We start from the raw sequence: 19,577 nt of genomic DNA on the forward strand, positions 1-19,577 counted from the left end.
GCGGCGGCGAGCGCCCAGGAGCGCACACGAGCGCAGCCCCGCGCTCCCCGCGCACGTAGCGGCCCCGCGCCCGCGCTCGGCGCCAGCAGTCCGCCTGTGGCCGCCGCGCCTAGTGCTTCCGCCGCCCCAGCGCAGCCCAGCCCAGGTGCGCCCCCGCCCTGTCGAGCTAGCCTCCTGCTTCCTGATATTGAGTTAGGGAGGAAATGCCCCCATTAGCCGGGAAGCTGAGGCTGGAGGTGATCCAGCAGCACCCTTCGGAATTCGCCACCTGAGTCACCTTAAGCTTCCTAATCCCCACCCCACAGTTATGGGGAGGATTGCCGATGTTGAGGGGAACGGATAAATAACGTGATAAACAAGAATGGCAGAATGTTCGTAGCATCTAGGTGGTGGGCTTATGGGTGTTTATATAAAATTACTTCAATTTTTGTCTGTTTGAAATGTCTCTTAATGGCGGAGCTTGCAGTGAGCTGAGATCCGGCCACTGCACTCCAGCCTGGGTGACAGCGCGAGACTCCGTCTCAAAAAAAAAAAAAAAAAAAAAAAGAAATGTCTCTTAATAAAACATTTGGGGGGAAAGCTAATGAGATCTGCCAAGGGACCTGACTGAGGAAAGCATTTCCCAAATGGCACCTGAGGCTGGGTCCCCACACCTGTTTGCATGGGAAACCGCAGCCATCACTTAAACTGCTAATAAGTGACTGAATGACACAGAATAATACACGTAGCCTAATATTTCATTTTCCAAGCATGAATTTTCCCATTAGACACAGTTTGTCGCTGATCATCCTCCAGGGACCATTCCAGGCCCACCTGAAAATGCATCTGTTCACCACACCTACATTACCTCCCTAACAAAATGTATAAATATGCAATGTTGTGTCTTAACATCTTGGATCTTGAAGCTGTATTGCTGAACCCTCAGTCATTGGTATTTAATTTCCTAAAATTGCACCCAAGTGATGACACACAAGTGAATGCAACCATGATCACTTTTGAAAATCAAATTAGGCCGGTGCGGTGGCTCACGCCTGTAATCCCAGCACTCTGGGAGGCCAAGGCGGGTGGATAACAAGGTCAGGAGATCGAGACTATCCTGGCTAACATGGTGAAACGCCATCTCTACTAAAAATAGAAAAACCGAGCTGGGCGTGGTGGCACGCACCTGTAATCCCAGCTACTCGGGAGGCTGAAGCAGGAGAATCGCTTGAATCCGGGAGGCGGAGGCTGCAGTGAGCGGAGATCATGCCATTGCACTTCAGCCTGGGCGACAGAGTGAGATTCTGTCTCAAAAAAAAAGAAAGAAAATCAAATTAAAGTGTATTTTTTATATTCTTGTCCCTATGCTCCACAAAGAAAAACATTGAGTAGAAAACAAAATGCAGCATGTATCTAAGATCCTAAGAGATTCTGTAAAATTAAAATCTTTCTGAACTTATTGTCAAGAGCATGACTTTACAGCTGTAGACAAAGCAGCAACGAACCCTTGGAGAGTCTACTGACAGTCATTTGAATATCTGTTAGAATGATGACCCTATTAAGAATGGTAAATTGCAACCTGAATCCAGGAAACTTAAGTGATGGTCACCTTTTTTAGGTTGTGGCATTTTTGTTATACCATCAGTGAGGTTGGGTAAAAACTGAGACCCTACAGTGGTTAAGAAAGCTTGCTGGCCGGACGCGGTGGCTCGTGCCTGTAATCCCGGCACTTTGGGAGGCGGAGGCGGGCGGATCACGACGTCAAGAGATCGAGACCATCCCGGCTAACACGGTGAAACCCCGTCTCTACTAAGAATACAAAAAAAAATTAGCCGGGAGTGGTGGCAGGCACCTGTAGTCCCAGCTACTCAGGAGGCTGAGGCAGGAGAATGGCGTGAACCCAGGTGGTGGAGCTTGCAGTGAGCCCAGATGGCGCCACTGCACTCCAGCCTGGGTGACAGAGCGAGACTCCGAGAAAGGAAAGGAAAGGAAAGGAAAGGAGAGGAGAGGAGAGGGGAGGGGAGGGGAGGGGAGGGGAGGGGAGGGGAGGGGAGGGGAGGGGAGGGGAGGGGAGGGAGAGAGAAAGAAAGGAAGAAAGAAAGAAAGAAAGAGAAAAAGAAAGGAAGGAAGGAAGGAAGAAAGGAGGAAAGAAAGGAAGAAAGAGAAAGAAAGAAAGAAAAAGAAAGAAAGGGAGGGAGGGAGGGAGGAAGGAAGGAAGGAAGGAAGGAAGGAAGGAAGGAAGTCCGCCTACTGAAAAGATCACCATAAACATTGCTTTTAAAAACAAACATCAAAATTCTTAATAGATGAGCATTTTAACCCTCGGAAGACTGAAAATTGAGTATGAGACGTGTAAAAGATTCAAGCCTGTAATATTAATGTTTTGTTTTAAGGAATCTGGGCATATGTGGAATTCTATGTACGTGTTAATGTGTAAGAGAACTTGGCCTACTGAAGTAACCATTTGCCTTGTACGTTAAGTTTTAAAATGTGTAATTTAATAGCTGGATACGAATGAGTTGAAGATGGTCTTATTAACTTAATAAACAGTATTGGAACACTCACTACAATTTAAGATTTACCACATTTATAAATTTAATTTATTAGATGCTGAGTTACTTGTTAATCACACAATTAAAGACCTTTACAAGGGAAACAAATATATTAAATTCACGAATGAAGTTTAAAATATTTAGAGGTAATTAAGTTAATGGGATCAAACATTAATCAAATGCCTTTTTGGTTGTTAAAGTTTGCTAGAGTTATAAATGGAATAAGATTAAGTGTGATATTATAAAATATATATTTGGCCATCATCCTCATTTCCTAGTATAAAACTCTTAAAATCCTTAGAATCTCCAAAGTGATTTTTTTTGTATGCTAGTGAGTTGACTGGTGGCTGGCAGCCCCTAAGTAGCTTCAGGAAGGGGCTGGTCACTGGAAAGACCACACCCTGATTAGAGGATCGGTACTTCCAGCCCCATTCCCCAATTTCTGTGGGGTGGGGAACAGCTTAACATTGAGTAGATCACCAATGAGCAATGGTTTAATCAATCGTGCCTACAAAATGAAGCCTCCATAAACACACAAGAGGACAGGGTTCAGAGAGCTTCGGGATAGCTGAACATGTGCAGGTGTATGGAGGGTGATCCACCTGAGAGGGGCATGGAAGCTTCATGCCCCTTCCCCCATGCCTCGCTCTATGCATCACTTCATCTGTATCCTTCGTACCATCTTTCTGATAAATGTATGTGTTTCCCACAGTTCTGCGAGCCACTCTAGTAAATTATTTGAACTGAAGGAGGGGGTCATGGGATCCCCAATTTATAGCCGATCAGTCAGAAACACAGGTAAAACAGCCTGGGCGGAGCTTGCAATTGTCATCAGAAGTGGGAGGAGGCAATCTTGTGGGACTGAGCCCTCAACCTGTTGGATCTGACACTGTCTCCAGGTAGGTGGTGTCAGAATTGAACTGGGGCGGGGCGCTGTGGCTCATGCCTGTGATCCCAGCACTTTGGGAGGCCGAGGAGGTTGGATCACTTGAGGTCAGTAGTTCGAGATCAATTTGGCCAACATGGTGAAACCCCATCTCTACTAAAAATATAAAACTTAGTTGGGTGTGGTGGCCCACGCCTGTAATCCCAGCTACTCGGGAGGTGGAGGTGGCAATGAGCCAAGATTGCGCCACTGCACTCCAGCCTGGGCCACAGTGAGACTCCATCTCAAAACAAAAAAAAAAAAAAAAGAGGAATTGAACTGTAGTAGAGAACACCCAGCTGGTGACGGCTGCAGAATTAACTGGTTGCTTGGTGTGTGGGGAGAAACCTCCACACCTTTGGTCACAGAAGCCTTCCATGTTGACTGTGGAGTGAGAGCAGAGGAAAAACTTTTTCCACACAGTTAGGAAAACTTTAAAAACTAAGGAATAATTATACTCTTAAACTTGTAACTTTAACAAATCAAATATTCTAAAAATAGCATCAAAGCAATATTTTCTGTGCACAAGAACTACTCTTGGAGGCACACACACACACACACACACACAAAAACACATAAACAATTATGACCAGGCCAGGCGTGGTGGCTCACGCCTATAATCCCAGCACTTTGGGAGGCCAAGGCGGACAGATCGCCTGAGGTCAGGAGTTCTGAGACCAACCTGGCCAACATGGTGAAAACCCATCTCTACTAAAAATACAAAAAATTAGCCAGGCGTGGTGGCACATACCTGTAATCCCGGCTGCTTGGGAGGCTGAGGCAGGAGAATTGCTTGAACATAGAGGGGGGAGTTTTCAATGAGCCGAGATCATACCACTGCACTCCAGCCTGGGCAACAGAGTGAGACTCCATCTCAAAAACAAAAACAAAAAAACAATTATAACCATTTCTGCCTCTCTTGGTATAATGTCCTTATGCTGGGGAAAGATATTTTATTCTGTGTCTCATGGAATATCTTCTCAGTTCTTTGTATTTAGGGCTGTAATGGGAGCATTTGGGAAACTTTACTTTCTTGTATTTGTGGTAGATGTACTACTACACCAGCTTCATAGGGCTGTTGTGGAGTTTAAATGAAATAACCCAGGTAAAGCTCTTGTGCCGGGTAAACAGTAAGTGTTCAGTAAATTTTAGCTGTTATTATAACTTGATCCTCTTCTCCAATCTCTCCTGTCTCCAAGCTAAGTGCACTTAGTTACACTCAGTAAGGAAAGCCACCTCCACCCCCGTCCTTCCACCATCTCTTAGGAAAATTGCAAAATCCACAGAGCGAAAATGGAAGTTGCCTGGACTTGAGGTTAAGAAATTATAATTGACTGATAATATACATAACATTGTATTCAAAAACACTTTACATTTACATGAATGATTCTGCCTTCTTGGGAAACACTGCCACAGGAAATATTTGCGATGTAGGGAAGATGGTTTTTATCTTTCATCAAACAACTAATAATGGGATATGAGAAAAAATTTAAACAAATGACAATTTGGATTTTGATTTCTGATATTGTGATCATAATTATTGTTTTTTCAAAACAATGAAATATAGATTAATGGTGAATAACATAACCACTCTTAAATATCGATCTTATACAGTTTTTCAAAATATTTAACCTATGCATGCCTCTCCAAAAAAGACTAGAAAAACGTTTTGAGCGACCTTACCTGTTTGTAAGACGAAGGGGTTTAACTTCTCATCCATCCACCCACCTCCTTATTCTTGTTAGTGGACTACTCTTCTCCTAGTTAACACCCCAAACGTGCTAACTTTGGCACTTCCTTTGACCCAATCCCTTCCTTTGATCTACTCAGGTCCAAGATCCATACATTTCATCTTGGCCAGATCATGGTGGAACTCACCTTCTGTGTTCGACTCTCTCAACTCTCAGAATCCTACAGTAGCCTCTCTACAGCGATCCAATTTACTGGTTTTTCAAACGCCTTTAGCAATCGAACCCTTTTTTCAAATGAACTCCATTTATAAAACAAAGAAAAACACAATTCCATTACTATACATTTATTTGATGAATTCAATTTTGTAGCATTTGCTAATTATAGAGAAATCAATGACCATCGGAAGCTGTTTCGCTGAACACCAAGATTTGAAATTAGGGATTTGTGAAAGATCGTTAGAATCTCCTATCAGTGTCAACATCCCATTTTTCCCCTCTATTTGATTGCTCAATATTAACAAGATTCCAATCTACTCAGAAAAATATTTGCAAATGGAAACAATTCAGACATTTGAAAAAGGAGTAGTTGAAATTTTTGTTTCAAAGTTGAAGTACGAAGGGCATCTCACATCCTCACATTTTATCACTTACAGAAGTTGCAAGTAAGAAGACCAATCCTTACTGTAAATGCTAAAGTGTCTATAATGGAAATTATCACCACGTGACTTGCTATATGTTCATATGGCTTTACATAACTGACAGGAGCACACACCCAAGCAGAGGTAGGCACCTTGCCCAGTATTCCCCAGAACCACCAAGGGATGCTCTGCAGTGATATCTTGCTCATTCTGCTCTATCAAAGTAACTTCATTCCTGGGAAAGAGAAAACGAAAACAAAAAAGCTCTTGCATTATCAAAAGCTACATTTTAAGGCCTGACACGGTGGCTCATGCCCATAATCCCAGCACTTTGGGAGGCTGAGGCGGGCAGATCACTTGAGGTCAGGAGTTCAAGACCAGCCTGGCCAACATGGTGAAACCCCATCTTTACTAAAAAATACAAAAATTAGCCAGGTGTGGTGGTGCACACCTGTAGTCCCTGCTACTGGGGCAGCTGAGGCAAGAGACTCACTTGAACCCACGAGGCAGAGGTTGCAGTGAGCTGAGATCAGTCACTGCATTCCAGCCTGGATGACGGAGTGCAACTCCGTCTCCAAAAAAAAAAAAAAAAAAAAAAGAAAGAAAAAGAAAAGAAAAAAAAAAGCTTCATTTTAAAAGCATTCGTTTCAATGGTGAATTTTATTTTATTATTATAAACTAAAAATAAATTGGTTGATTAAAACTGACAAAAATGAAACAAACCTTTAGCTATTACTGAGCATATCAAACATAAACCCATTCCCAATCATCCAATTTCTAAGCCTTTGATATAAATGGCAGTATGGTATAATTGGCACCAACCCTCAATCAAAGAACAAGAAACCAGTAGAGAAGCCATCTTCTTGCATGGAGGAGCTGGGGTTTTTTGTTTTGGGCGGGTCTGGTTTTCTTTAGTGCTCTGCATGTGCTATGTAGCCTTTAGTACCTGTACACGTGGTACTAGTTCTGGATATTGGGTGCATTATAGTCTATAACCATGTGGAGGTAACAGAGTACAGTGGTTAAGGCTCAGGCTCCAGCGCCGAAAAGCTTCCTTCTAATCCCCAAATTCTTTAGGCAAGTTACTTCATGTCTCTAAGCCTCAGTTTTCTCATCTGTGAAATAGTACCTATCCAACAGGGTTATCATTAGGAAATAATAGATATAAATTACTAATATAAATTACTAAGTCCAGGACTGCAACGGAGTAGGAAAGAGCTTCATAAACATGATTTTGATGTTGTTGGTTTTAGTGCACATCTCATCTTTCCTAAATAAATAGTCGCATAATATCCAAATCTCATTATGACAACTTTTGCAGAAGAAAGTATGCTTATACTCATTTATACAATTTTCTGTGAATGGACAGAGACAGGACTCAATTTTTTCTAACAACCAACCTATGTATATGTATGAAATTCCTCTGAAAGGATAAACTTTGGTGAGGAGAAATAATGAGGTGGGGGCAAACATGAGAGGAAGATTGCTTTTTAATCTATATCCTTTTGAACCATTCAAATATTATGTAGAGTGCATTCAACAGTATATAAACAGGCCAGGCGTGGTGGCTCATGCCTGTAATCCCAGCACTTTGGGAGGCCAAGGCTGGAGGCCTGAACCCAGGAATGCAAGACTAGCTTGAGCAACATAGTAAGACCTTATCTCTGCAAAAAATAAATTAAAAAAAAAAATAGCCAAGCACAGTGGTGCACACCTGTGGTCCTAGCTTCTCAGGAGGCTGAGTTGAGAGGATTGCTTGAACCCAGGAGGCAGAGGCTGCAGTGAGCTGTGATCATGCCACTGCACTCCAGCCTGGGTAACAGAGTAAAACCCTGTCAAAAAAAAAAATATATATATATACACACACACACACACACACACACACACAACTATATATATATTTATATATACTATATATAGTTCTCTATATATGCTATATATAAATATATTTGTATATATTTATAAGATATACAAATATATTTATAAGATATGTATTTTTCTATATATTTATATAGAAAATAGAGTATAGTGAATAAATATTTATAAATATTTTTATTTATATACATAAATATATATATCTACATACACAAAGAGACAAGCACTGAAGGTATTGTAGGGGCAGCAAAACTCCACCTCTGTCCTCTTTTAGCCTGGGCTGGAGCATTACATTCACATAAGACAGATTAACAGGAGAAAAGCATGCAAGTTTATTTAATACAAGTTTTAAATGATGTGGGAGCCCCCATAAGGAAATGAAGACCCAGAAGCATTTAGAGTTATTTTAACAAGGTCTGTACAGAAGTTTCTCAGTCTCAACTTTCCATCCTTGATTAGAATGCTGTGGGCGTGGCCGGGCACAGTGGCTCACGCCTGTGGTCCCAGCACTTCGGGAGGCCGAAGTGGGCGGATCACGAGGTCAGGAGATCAAGACCATCCTGGCTAACATGGTGAAACCCCGTCTCTACTAAAAATACAAACAAATTAGCCGAGTGTGGTGGCGGGTGCCTGTAGACTCAGATACTTGAGAGGCTGAGGCAGGAGAATGGTGTGAACCCAGGATGCAGAGCTTGCAGTGAGCCAAGATCACGCCACTGCACTCCAGCCTGGGCGACAGAGGAAGACTCTGTCTCAAAAAACAAAAAAAAAAGAATGTTGTGGGGATTTTGGGGGGGTTTGTTTGGTTGTTTGTTTGTTTGTTTGTTTAGAGACAAGATCTTGCTGTGTTCCCCAGGCTGGACTCAAACGATCCTCCCACCTCAGCCTCCCAAAAAAATACTGCATCTTTCACATGAGAATTTCATCTCCTGCTTTTAAGAAACAGAATGAAGGTCACATTCTTTTTTCTTTCTTTTTTTTTTCTTTTTCTTTGAGACAGGGTCTTTTTCTCTGTCACTCATATTAGAGTGCAGTGGCACAATTATGGCTCACTGCAACCTTGACCTCCCCAGCTCAAGTGATCCTCCCACCTTAGCCTCCCAAGTTGCTGGGACTACAGGCACAAACCACCATGCCCGGATAATTTTGTTTTGTTTTGTTTTGAGACAGAACCTTGATCTGTTGCCCAGGCTGGAGTGCAATGGCGCAATCTCAGCTCACTGCAACCTCTGCCTCCCAGGTTCAAGCAATTCTCCTGCCTCAGCCTCCTGAGTAGCTGGGCTAATTTTTGTATTTTTAGTAGAGACAGGGTTTCACCATGTTGGCCAGGCTAGTCTTGAACTCCTGATCTCAAGTGATCGTCCTGCCTCAGCCTCCCAAAGTGCTGGGATTAAAGGTGTGAGCCACCGCACCCGGCCTTTTTTTTTTTTTTTTTTTTTTTTTTGTAGAGATAAGGTCTTGCCATGTGTTGCCCTGGCTGGTCTTGAACTCCTGAGTTCAAATGATCCTCCAGCCTTGACCTCCCAAAGTGCTTGGATTAATTACAGCCATGAGCCACCACACCCAGCCAGAGGTGTCATATTCTTAACCCCTTCAATATAAATAGACAACTCACAAAAGAGAAAATACCAATAACTAATAAACATAAAAGGAGAATCCATTTCTCAACAGTTTAGTGAAAAAAAAAAAAAAAAAAAAAAAATTTGAGACAGGGTCTCACTCTGTCTCTGTTGCCCAGGCTGTAGTGCAGTGGTGTGATGATGGCTCACTGCAACCTCAGCCTCCCAGGTTCAGGTGACTCTCCCATGTGTCTCCTGGGTAGCTGGAACTACAGATGCACCCACCACACCTGGCTAATTTTTTGGATTTTTCATAGAGATGGGGTTTTACCATGTTGCCCAGGCTAATCTCAAACTCCTGGGCTCAAGCAGTCTGCTCACTTCAGCCTCAAAATGCCAAGATTACAGTGTGAGCCACTGACTCCAGGCCAAAAAATTTGTTTTACCTTTTATTTTTTATTTTTTTTAATAGACATAGAGTCTCACTATGTTGCCCAGGCTGGTCTCAAACCCCTGGCTTCAAGCAATCTTTCCACTTCAGCCTCCCAAAGCACTGGCATTACAGGCATGAGCCACCACACCCAGCCAAGTCAAAAAAGGTTTGCATTGAGAATATCACATATTGACAACAGATAGTTTCATGCTTTGCTCATGAAAGTATAAATTGGAAAAGCAATTTTTAAAATTTATTTATTATTATTTTATTTTTGAGACAAAGTCTCACTCTGACACCCAGGCTGGAGTGCAATGGTGTGATCTCAGCTCACTGCAACCTCCACCTTGCAGGTTCAAGCGATTCTCCTGCCTTAGCCGCCCAAGTAGCTGGGATTACAGGCATGGGCCACCACGCCCAGTTAATTTTTGTATTTTTAGTAGAGACAGGGATTCATCATGTAGGCCAGGCTGGTCTTGAACACTTGACCTCAGGTGATCTGCCTGCCTCAGCCTCCAGCAGTGCTGGGATTACAGATGTGAGGCACTGCGCCCAGCCTGGAAAAGCAGTTTTAGAGAGCAATTTAGCAATGTCCTACTGAAAGGACAGGCAAGCCCCAAAATTGGGGCTTAGCCTGGGAGGGTTCTTGGCTTCACCCAGGAAAGAATTGAAGGATGAGCTGGTGGTGTTAAACAGCAACTTTTATTGAAGCAGCAGTGTACAGCAGCAGCAGAGGTACTGCAGTTGTGGAGCAGGGCTACCCCATAGGCAGTGTGCCCAGAATAGCAGTTCAGAGGTAGTTCATCGGTCACAGTTACACCCGCTTTTAATTACATGCAAATTAAGGGGGAGTTGGTGCAGAAATTTCTAGGAAAAGCATGGTAACTTCCAGGTCATTGAGTCATTGCTGTGGAAAGGGATGGTAACTTCTGAGTGTTGCCATGGCAATGGTAAACTGACACGGCACACTGGTGGGCATATCTTATGGAAAGCTGCTTCCACCCTGGCCCTGTTTAAGCTAGTCCTCAATTTGGTCTGGTATCCAAGCCCTTCCTCCAGAGTTGAGTCCCACCTCCTACCTCACTATCACAACTAAACTCCTATGTGCCTTATGGCCCAGCAATACTACCTCAGTATCTCTCCTACAGAAACCCTCACACATGTGCCTGAGACGATAGGTACAAGGGTGGACACTGCAGCATAGTTAGTAACAGCAAAAAACTGGAAGCAAGTTAAATGTTCACTAATACGGAAATGTTTAAATAATCCATAGTATATTCATAGTGTGGAATATTATACATCGGATTTTAAAATTAGCAAGGGCTAGCTGTTCAACACACACAGAAGCCGATATGACATTGACTTTTGAGAAAAGAACTTGACTGGCAAGGAGACAGGAGTCAATTCTCAAATCTCTCTCTCAAGCTGGGGTCTGGGGCAGGTTTTATGGGCAAAGGGGAACAATGGAGGATATAGGAAGATGAAATAAGGTGTGACCTGACTGGGTTCATGCAAAGAAGCAGTAGTCTGATGAGATCATGCAATGAGGTGATGTTGGGTCCTCGGCTTTTAGAAAAGTCCGTACTCCAACCAAACAGGGCAACCCTTGCTTTTTAATCTGGTCTCTGTTGCATGGTCCAAGCACTTAGATTCTGCCTGTGGTTGGCTTTTTCATTCCAGCTGGTTCTGAGGTCAGGACCTGGGCCTGCTTGATTCTTCTGGCCATACTCAGGTTAGGTGACTTGCAACCTGGGGGTCCTTAGGAGCTGAAAAACAACTCATCATTTTGTTACATTTATTGTTGACAAAGTTGAACCAGATTGTATAGTTCCAGGGTTACATATGGTTACATTGAAAGATCTTTAAGGCATACTGAGAAAGGCGAGATAGAAAATATAGTGTGCTACTTGTTAAGGGTGCAGGGTCTTTACTGCAAATTGTCAGGTTCTTGGCATTTTGAACAGAGAATTGGACAAAATGCACAGCAAAGCAAGAAAAGAATTAAGCAACGAAAGCAGAGATTTATTGGAAATGAAAGTACACTTCACAGGGTAGGAGTAGCTGGAGCAGTGACTCAAGGGCCCTGATTGCGGGATCTTCTGGGGTCCAAATACCCTCCAGAGGTTTTCCATAGGCCATTTGGTGGATACCTCATGCAAATAAAGTAGTGGCCAACGATCAGTCTGATTGGTTGCAAAAAGCAACCAATCAAAGGCTAAAGTGAAATTACAAAGTTACACTCCTATGCAAACATCTGATTGGTTGCACAAAGCAACCAATCAGAGGTACTTTCCATTTTCCATCTGCCAGGCCGAAAGTGGGGGGCAGGAGTGGTTTGCAAAGGGTTTGCCTTTGGTCCTTTTGATACTTAGGTGTTGAAAGTTGGGGTTTTCCTTTTTAGTTCTAGGAAGTCAGCATGAATTGGCCTTAGGTTCCCTGCCTCCAGACCCTATTTTGCCCCACTACTGTTTATATATTTAAAGCTTTTTTTTTTCATTTATATATTTACCTATTATTTTATTTTGTTTCTTTTTTTTTTTTTTTTTGGTAGAGATGGTGGCATCTCACTACATTGCCCTGCTGGTCTCGAACTCCTGGCCTCGTGATCTTCCTGCCTTGGCCTCTCTAAAGTTTTAAAATAATAAAACTTCTATTTTTCTATGTACATATATTTATGTTATGTGAATATATGGTCTAGAAGGACAACTTCAAACTTTTATAAGAGATTACCTCTGGGGAGAGGAATGATCCAACATAGCTGGTAGCCTATATAATACCTTTGTGAGAACTTTTTAATGGTTACCTTTCTTCCAGACAATTTACTGCCATCTGCTGGAAAATTATCATTTAAAAATGTCAAATGTACTACCCTGTGAATAGTGACCCCTAGGGTTGCTCATGGCACAACTTGCACATAGTCTGTGGCCTTAGAGGATGTTCCTCGAGACTGAGATCAAGTTTTATTCTGAGGTCTATACAAAATAAGTCAATTTGACCACATGGATAAACACTAGCTTTCAATGTGTTAAAATTTATTTTGTAACATTTCTACATACAAAAGCAGCTAAGTTTTGGAGAGGTGAGTATCGTGGGTTAAATTGTGGGTTATGTCACTGGCAAAATCAGAGACTCACTACTTCCAAGTGCAGGGAGGATTGAGCAGCAGCAACTGGGTACTAAACAAGACGAGTTACCTCTCAGGTCCTTCCTTTCGAATAGCAGGAATGCAGTATATTCTTGCATAATAAAGTATTTCTCAGTACCGGGTGTCCGTTTTCTTCCCTTCATGTTTCAAATCAGGGAGGAAGAATTGGTAAAGTAGTTGCAGCAATTGCTTCTGGCAGTTTACAATATTTTTGAAATATTAAGCAATTCAAATTACCAATTTCTATATATGTGAGTTTAGACATAACACCAGTGAAATATGATACTGATTTTTATATTGTGAAAGCAAAGTAAACATGGCCTGAGAAGGACTCTGTACTTCTTTTTTTCTTTTTTTTTGAGACAGAGTTTTGCTCTTCTCACCCAGGCTGGAGTGCACTGGTGCGATCTCAGCTCACTACAACCTCCAACTCCCCGGTTCAAGCAATTTTCCTGCCCCAGCCTCCCGAGTAGCTGGGATTATAGGCACCTGCCACCACATCTGGCTAATTTTTGTATTTTTAGTAGAGACAGGTTTCACCATGTTGGCCAGGCTGGTCTCTAACTCCTGACCTCAGGTGATCTACCCACCTTGGCCTCCCAAAGTGCTGGGATTACAGGCGTGAGCCACCATGCTTGACCAGGACTCTAATTCTATATTTGAGTCCTTATGGACACACCATAACCTACCTTAATAGGTAGACAAGATTGAAAACCTAACTTAGCAGTATGCACCTGCAACAATATAGCTGAGTCTTGGCCAATCCCAGCACCTGTACTTTAACTACTCATCGCTGTTGAGTGTGCAAACTATGTTTAAATAAGGCAAATGCCAAGCTGTAACCAATTCAGCTGCTTCTGTACGTCACCTCCAATTTGTGTACATCACTTTCCTTTTTTGTCTATAAATTTGTTCTGACCACAAGGCATCCCTGGAGTCTCTGAATCTGCTGTGATTCTGGGGGCTGTGCAATTCGCAAATCATTCATTGCTCAATTAAACTCCTTTAAATTTAATTCAGCTGAAGTTTTTCTTTTAACAATGTTCAAATTGTGAATAATTTTATTTGTATGAAAATATAAGGGCAAAGGGAAAACTTCCTCTTCATCCTTAGAAAGTTCGCTGAAAAATCAACTCACAAAAAACAGATTAAGCCAGGTGTGGTGGCTTACACCTATCATGCTGGCACTTTGGGAGGCTGAGGTGGGAGGATCCCTTCAGGCCAGGAGTTCAAGGCCAGCTTGGGCAACATAGTGAGACCTCGTCTCTACAAGAAATTTTTAAAAATATTCCCAGCTTGGTGGCACATGCCTTGGTCCCAGCTACTCAGGAGGCTGAAGCAGAAGAGCCCAGGAGTTTGAGGTTACAGTGAGCTATGACGATACCACTGCACACCAGCTTGGGCAACAAAGTGAAATCCCATCTCTTTTTTTATTATTGTTATTTTTATTTTTTCAGACCCCAGTGGGTCCGGAGTTGGTTCCTTCCAGTGGGTTCGTGGTCTCGCTGACTTCAAGAATGAAGCCAGAGGCTGGGCGTGGGGGCTCATGCCTATAATCTCCACACTTGGGGAGGCCGAGGCAGGCAGATCACCTGAGGTGGGGAGTTCGAGCAGCCTGACCAAAATGGAGAAACCCCGTCTCTACTAAAAATAAAAAATTAGCCAGGTGTGGTGCTGCATGCCTGTAATCTCAACTACTCGGGAAGGTAAGGCAGGATAATTGCATGAACCCAGGAGGCAGAAGTTGTGGTGAGCCGAGATCGTGCCATTGCACTCCAGTCTGGGCAACAAAAGTGAAACTCCGTCTCAAAAAACAAAAAAAAAGAATGAAGCCACGGACCTTCATGATGAGTATTACAGCTCTTAAAAATGGCAGGGACCCAAAGAGTGAGCCATAGCCAGGCTTATTACGAAGAGCGAAAGAACAAAGCTTCCACAGCATGGAAAGGGACCCAAGCAGGTTGCCACTGCTGGCTTGGGGGTGGGGAGTGGCCAGGTTTTGTTCCCTTATTGGCCCTGCCCATGTTCCATTTCTGTCCTATCAGAGTGCCCTTTTTTTAATCCTCCCCGTGATTGGCTACTTTTAGAATCCTGCTGATTGGTGCATTTTACAGAGTGCTGATTGGTGCGTTTTACAGAGTGCTGATTGGTGCGTTTTACAGCGCACTGATTGGTGCATTTTACAATCCTCTTGCTAGATACAGAGCACTGATGGGTGTGTTTTCTGATTGGTGCATTTTACAATCTCTCTTGCTAGCTACAGAGCACTGATTGGTGTGTTTTACAATCCTCTTGTAAGACAGAAAAGTTCTCCAAGTTCCCACTAGACCCAGGAAGTCCAGCTGTCTTCACCTCTCACCAGCTCTTAAAAAAAAAAAAAAAGAGCAGAAATTGGAGTAAAGGCATACAAATGTATTATTGTATGTACAGGTGAGAATCACAAAGTGATTGCCCAGTATCCCAATGGGGCCCAAATACTTATATAGCTTTTTTCTTCTTCTTCTTCTTTTTTTTTTTTTTTTTTTTTTTTGAGACCGCGTCTGGCTGTGTCACCCAGGCTGGAGGGCAGTGGCGTGATATCCGCAACCTCCATCTCCTGGGTTCAAACAGTTATCCCTGGCTCAGCCTCCCAAGTAGCTGGGATTACAGGTGCCTGACACTACACTGGGCTAATTTTTGTATTTTTAGTAGAGACGGGGTTTTGCCATATTGGCCAGGCTGCTCTCAAACTTCTGACCTCAGGTGATCTACCCGCCTGGGCATCCCAAAGTGCTGGGATTACAGGCATGAGCCACCTCGCCCAGCCTTGTATAGCCTTATTTTTAGAAGGGAATGAGGAGATGGAAAAGTGTGGGCTATTTTAGGGGGCTAGTAAATGATTTTTAGGAACACTCAATGGGCATGAAGAACATACAATGACCTAGGACAAAGTCTGTTGGGTCCACAGGGCAAAAAATGGTTTGTGACAAAAGGCTGTCTGGGTTTGTTGAGAGACTTTAGTCTTTCTTCCTGTGATAAGAGTTCAGTTAATGAAAAATCAGGGACGGACCAGAGGTCATTGTTTTCTTCTTTGGCAGATCTGAACTCTAGTCAGACAAAGGAATTTTAGAGAACAACTTCATCCTGCCTTTGGAAGGGATAGAGGATTGAGAGACTGTGGCAGGGAGAGGAAGCAGTGGGGTGGGGAACAATTGTTCTCCTTGGTTGGTCCTTCAGATCTTCATGTAGATAGGGGAAAAGTCTCTTCTAGCATCTGTTGATCTCTACAGGACTTTAATTCAAAATATTCATTATACCAGGGAGCCACATTTGGAGATGAAGTTTTCTGTGCACTCAAAAATATTAAGTAACCAGGCCTGGTGGCTCACACTTGTAATCCCAGCACTTTGGAAGGCCAATGCAGGAAGATCACTTGAGCCCAGATGTTCGAGATCAACCTCAGCAACATAGTAAGACTCCATCTCCACAAAAATTAAAAACATTAGCTGCGCATGGTGGCATACGCCTGCAGTCCCAGCTACTTGGGAGGCTGAGGTGGGAGGCTCACTAGAGCCCAGGAGGTTGAGGCTGCAGTGAGTTGTGATTGTGCCACTGCACTCCAACCCAGGTGACAGAACAAGACTGCTCAAAAAATTTAAAAAATAATATTTCATTACGTTTTTAAAACATCAGCCAGGTGTGGTGGCTCAAGCCTATAATCCCAGTACTTTGTTGCACTCCAGCCTGGGTGACAGAGTGAGACTCTGTCTCAAAAAATAATAATAATAATAACAAACAAATAAATAAATAATTTCTTTTCTTTTCTTTTTTCTTTTTTTTTTTTGAGATAAAGTTTCACTCTTGTTACTGAGGCTGGAGTGCAATGGCGCCATCTTGGCTCACTGTAACCTCCGCCTCTGGGTTCAAGCGATTCTCCCACCTCAGCCTCCCGAGTGGCTGGGATTACAGGCGCCCGCCACCATGCCCGGCTAATTTTTTGTATTTTTAGTAAAGACAGGGTTTCACCATGTCGGCCAGTCTGGTCTCGAAATACCGACCTCAGGTGATCCTCCTGCCTTGGCCTTCCAAAGTGCTGGGATTACAGGCGTGAGCCACTGTGCCTGTCCCTAAATAATTTATTTTTAATATTTTATGTTTAGGCTGGGCACAGTGTTTCGTGGGCACGCGCCTGTAGTTCCAGCTACTCGGGAGGCTGAGACAGGAGAATCGCTTGAACCTGGGAGGCGGAGGTTGCAATGAGCCAGGATCTCACCACTGCACTCCAACCTGGGCTACAAGAGCAAAACCTCGTCTCAAAAAAAAAAAAAAAAAAAAAAAAAACAAAGAAAGAAAGAAAAAAGAAATCTGGTGGGGCGTGGTGGCTCACTCCTTTAATCCTAGCACTTTGGGAGACCGAGGCTGGTGGATCACCTGAGGTAAGGAGTTCAAGACCAGCCTGGCTAACATGATGAAACCCCGTCTCTACAAAAATACAAAAATTAGCCGGGCATGATGGCGGGTGCCTGTAATCCCAGATACTCGGGAGGCTGAGGCAGGAGAATTGCTTGAATCCAGGAGGCAGAGGTTGCAGTGAGCAGAGATCACACCACTGCCCTCCAGCCTAGGCAACAGAGCAAGACTCCGTCTCACAAAAAAAAAAAAAAAAAAAAAAAAAAAAAAGAAGAAGAAAAGAAAAGTCTATTAAATAAGATTTATTTTTGCTTTTTAATTTTTTCTCAAGAAACACACCTCTGCCTTCATGTTTTAATTAAATTTATTTATTTATTTGTTTATTTATTTTTGAGGGGGCAGAGGACAAATACTTGTTAATGGGTTTTAAGATTTTTTTTTTACAACTATAACAGATAATCATGCAATGCTGCCAATATTGAACCCAATCCGGGGCCACAAGTCTGCACACTCCTTTGCTACTGGTCCTGTAATGGCAGAACCTTTCATCTCGTCTTTATTATTTTGACCCCTGCATTATCTTCAAAATAAAGAAACACTCCATCTTTTCTCCATATGACTTTCATTGTCAAATGACCGCTGCTAGCCGGGCGCGGTGGCTCAAGCCTGTAATCCCAGCACTTTGGGAGGCCGAGACGGGCGGATCACGAGGTCAGGAGTTCGAGACCATCCTGGCTAACACGGTGAAACCCCGTCTCTACTAAAAAATACAAAAAACTAGCCGGGCGAGGTGGCGGGCGCCTGTAGTCCCAGCTACTCGGGAGGCTGAGGCAGGAGAATGGCGGCGTGAACCCGGGAGGCGGAGCTTGCAGTGAGCTGAGATCCGGCCACTGCACTCCAGCCTGGGCGACAGAGCGAGACTCTGTCTCAAATGACCGCTGCTGGATGTACCTTTTTCTGAGCTCTGGTTTGTCTTTCTTGACTGTGGCCATCCCCATGTCACCCACACTGGCAGGGAAGTCTGTTCATCCGTCCCTGATCCTCTTCCCGGAGATGATATACGGATTTTTGGCTCCTGTGTTCTCAGCACCGTTGAGCAGGGATCCTACCAGAAGACCCGAGGAAATCTAGAATTTCGCACCAGAGGACTCACTTTATCCTCGCTTCGACATCTTGAACGCCAGAAAGAAGGAAAAAGGCAATTGACTTATCTTTTTTTAGAAACAGGGTCTTGCTCTGTCTCCCAGGCTGGAGTGCAGTAGCTCAAACACAGTTCACTGCAGCCTTCACCTCCTGGGCTCAAGCAATCTTTCCACCTCAGCCTCTTGAGTAGCTGGGACCACAGACATGCACCACCACGCCTAAGTTAATTTTCTTTTTTTGTAGAGATGAAGGTATTGCCATGTTGCCAGGCTGGTCTCAAACTCCTGGGCTCATGCAATCATCCCACTTCGACCTCCCGAAGCACTGGGATTACAGGTGTGAGCCTCCATGCTCAACCTAGCATTTTAATTTTGATAGGTGATATTGAATGTGTTAGAAGATGAATAACTTGGATAACGCATATGGAACTTTTGATTAAAATATATTCAAATTTTGTTCATTTGACTTTAGCTACATCTTGTTTTTAATACTTTAGATATTTACTGTTGATAGAAGACAAATTATGTCAAAATCTTGATAACAAAATTAATGATTTAGACAAAATAAAATTAAGAAAAATAACTTTATGGAATAAATATATAATAACTTTGAATTACGAATGAGTTTATCACTCTTGTAAAAACACCAGTCCATCAACAGAACACCCAGACATGCCCAATAATAAAGAAACTCTGTAATCTTTGATATTTTTCCAAACATAAAAACACGAGTATGAATGTATTTTTCAATTTTGACATTGTGAAGCTAGATCTGTCAAAGTAGGGGAATAGAATATATTTAACTTCACAGTTTGTCAGTTTGATTTGTATCTTGTAAATATTTAGTCATTTGAAATACAACTCTCGGCCGGGTGTGGTGGCTCACGCCTGTAATCCAGCACTTTGGGAGGCCCAGGTGGGTGGACCACCTGAGGTCAGGAGTTCGAGACCAGCCTGGCCAACATGGTGAAACTCTGTCTCTACTAAAAATATACAAAATTAGCTGGGCGTGGTGATGGGCGCCTGTAATCCCAGCTACTTGGGAGGCTGAGGCAGGAGAATTGCTTGAACCTGGGTGGTGGAGGTTGCAGTGAGCGGAGAGCACCCCACTGCATTCCAGCCTGGGTGACAGAGTGAGACTCCATCTCAAAAAAAAAAAGAAATACAACTCTCATGCCAGGTGTAGTGGCTCATACCTATAATCCCAGCACTTGGGGAGGCCGAGGCAGGTGGGTCACTTGAGACCCGG

The 19,577-nt window shown here is 43.2% G+C and overlaps 1 pseudogene; it reads right to left on the reverse strand.

Moving 5' to 3' along the window:
• Window positions 1-17,645: 17,645 nt before the first annotated feature.
• LOC100424545 (large ribosomal subunit protein uL14-like) lies at window positions 17,646-18,368 on the reverse strand (annotated as a pseudogene).
• Window positions 18,369-19,577: the final 1,209 nt, after the last annotated feature.

Source organism: Macaca mulatta, chromosome 3 (assembly GCF_049350105.2).
Source record: "Macaca mulatta isolate MMU2019108-1 chromosome 3, T2T-MMU8v2.0, whole genome shotgun sequence".
In the NCBI taxonomy this organism is placed as follows: domain Eukaryota; kingdom Metazoa; phylum Chordata; class Mammalia; order Primates; family Cercopithecidae; genus Macaca; species Macaca mulatta.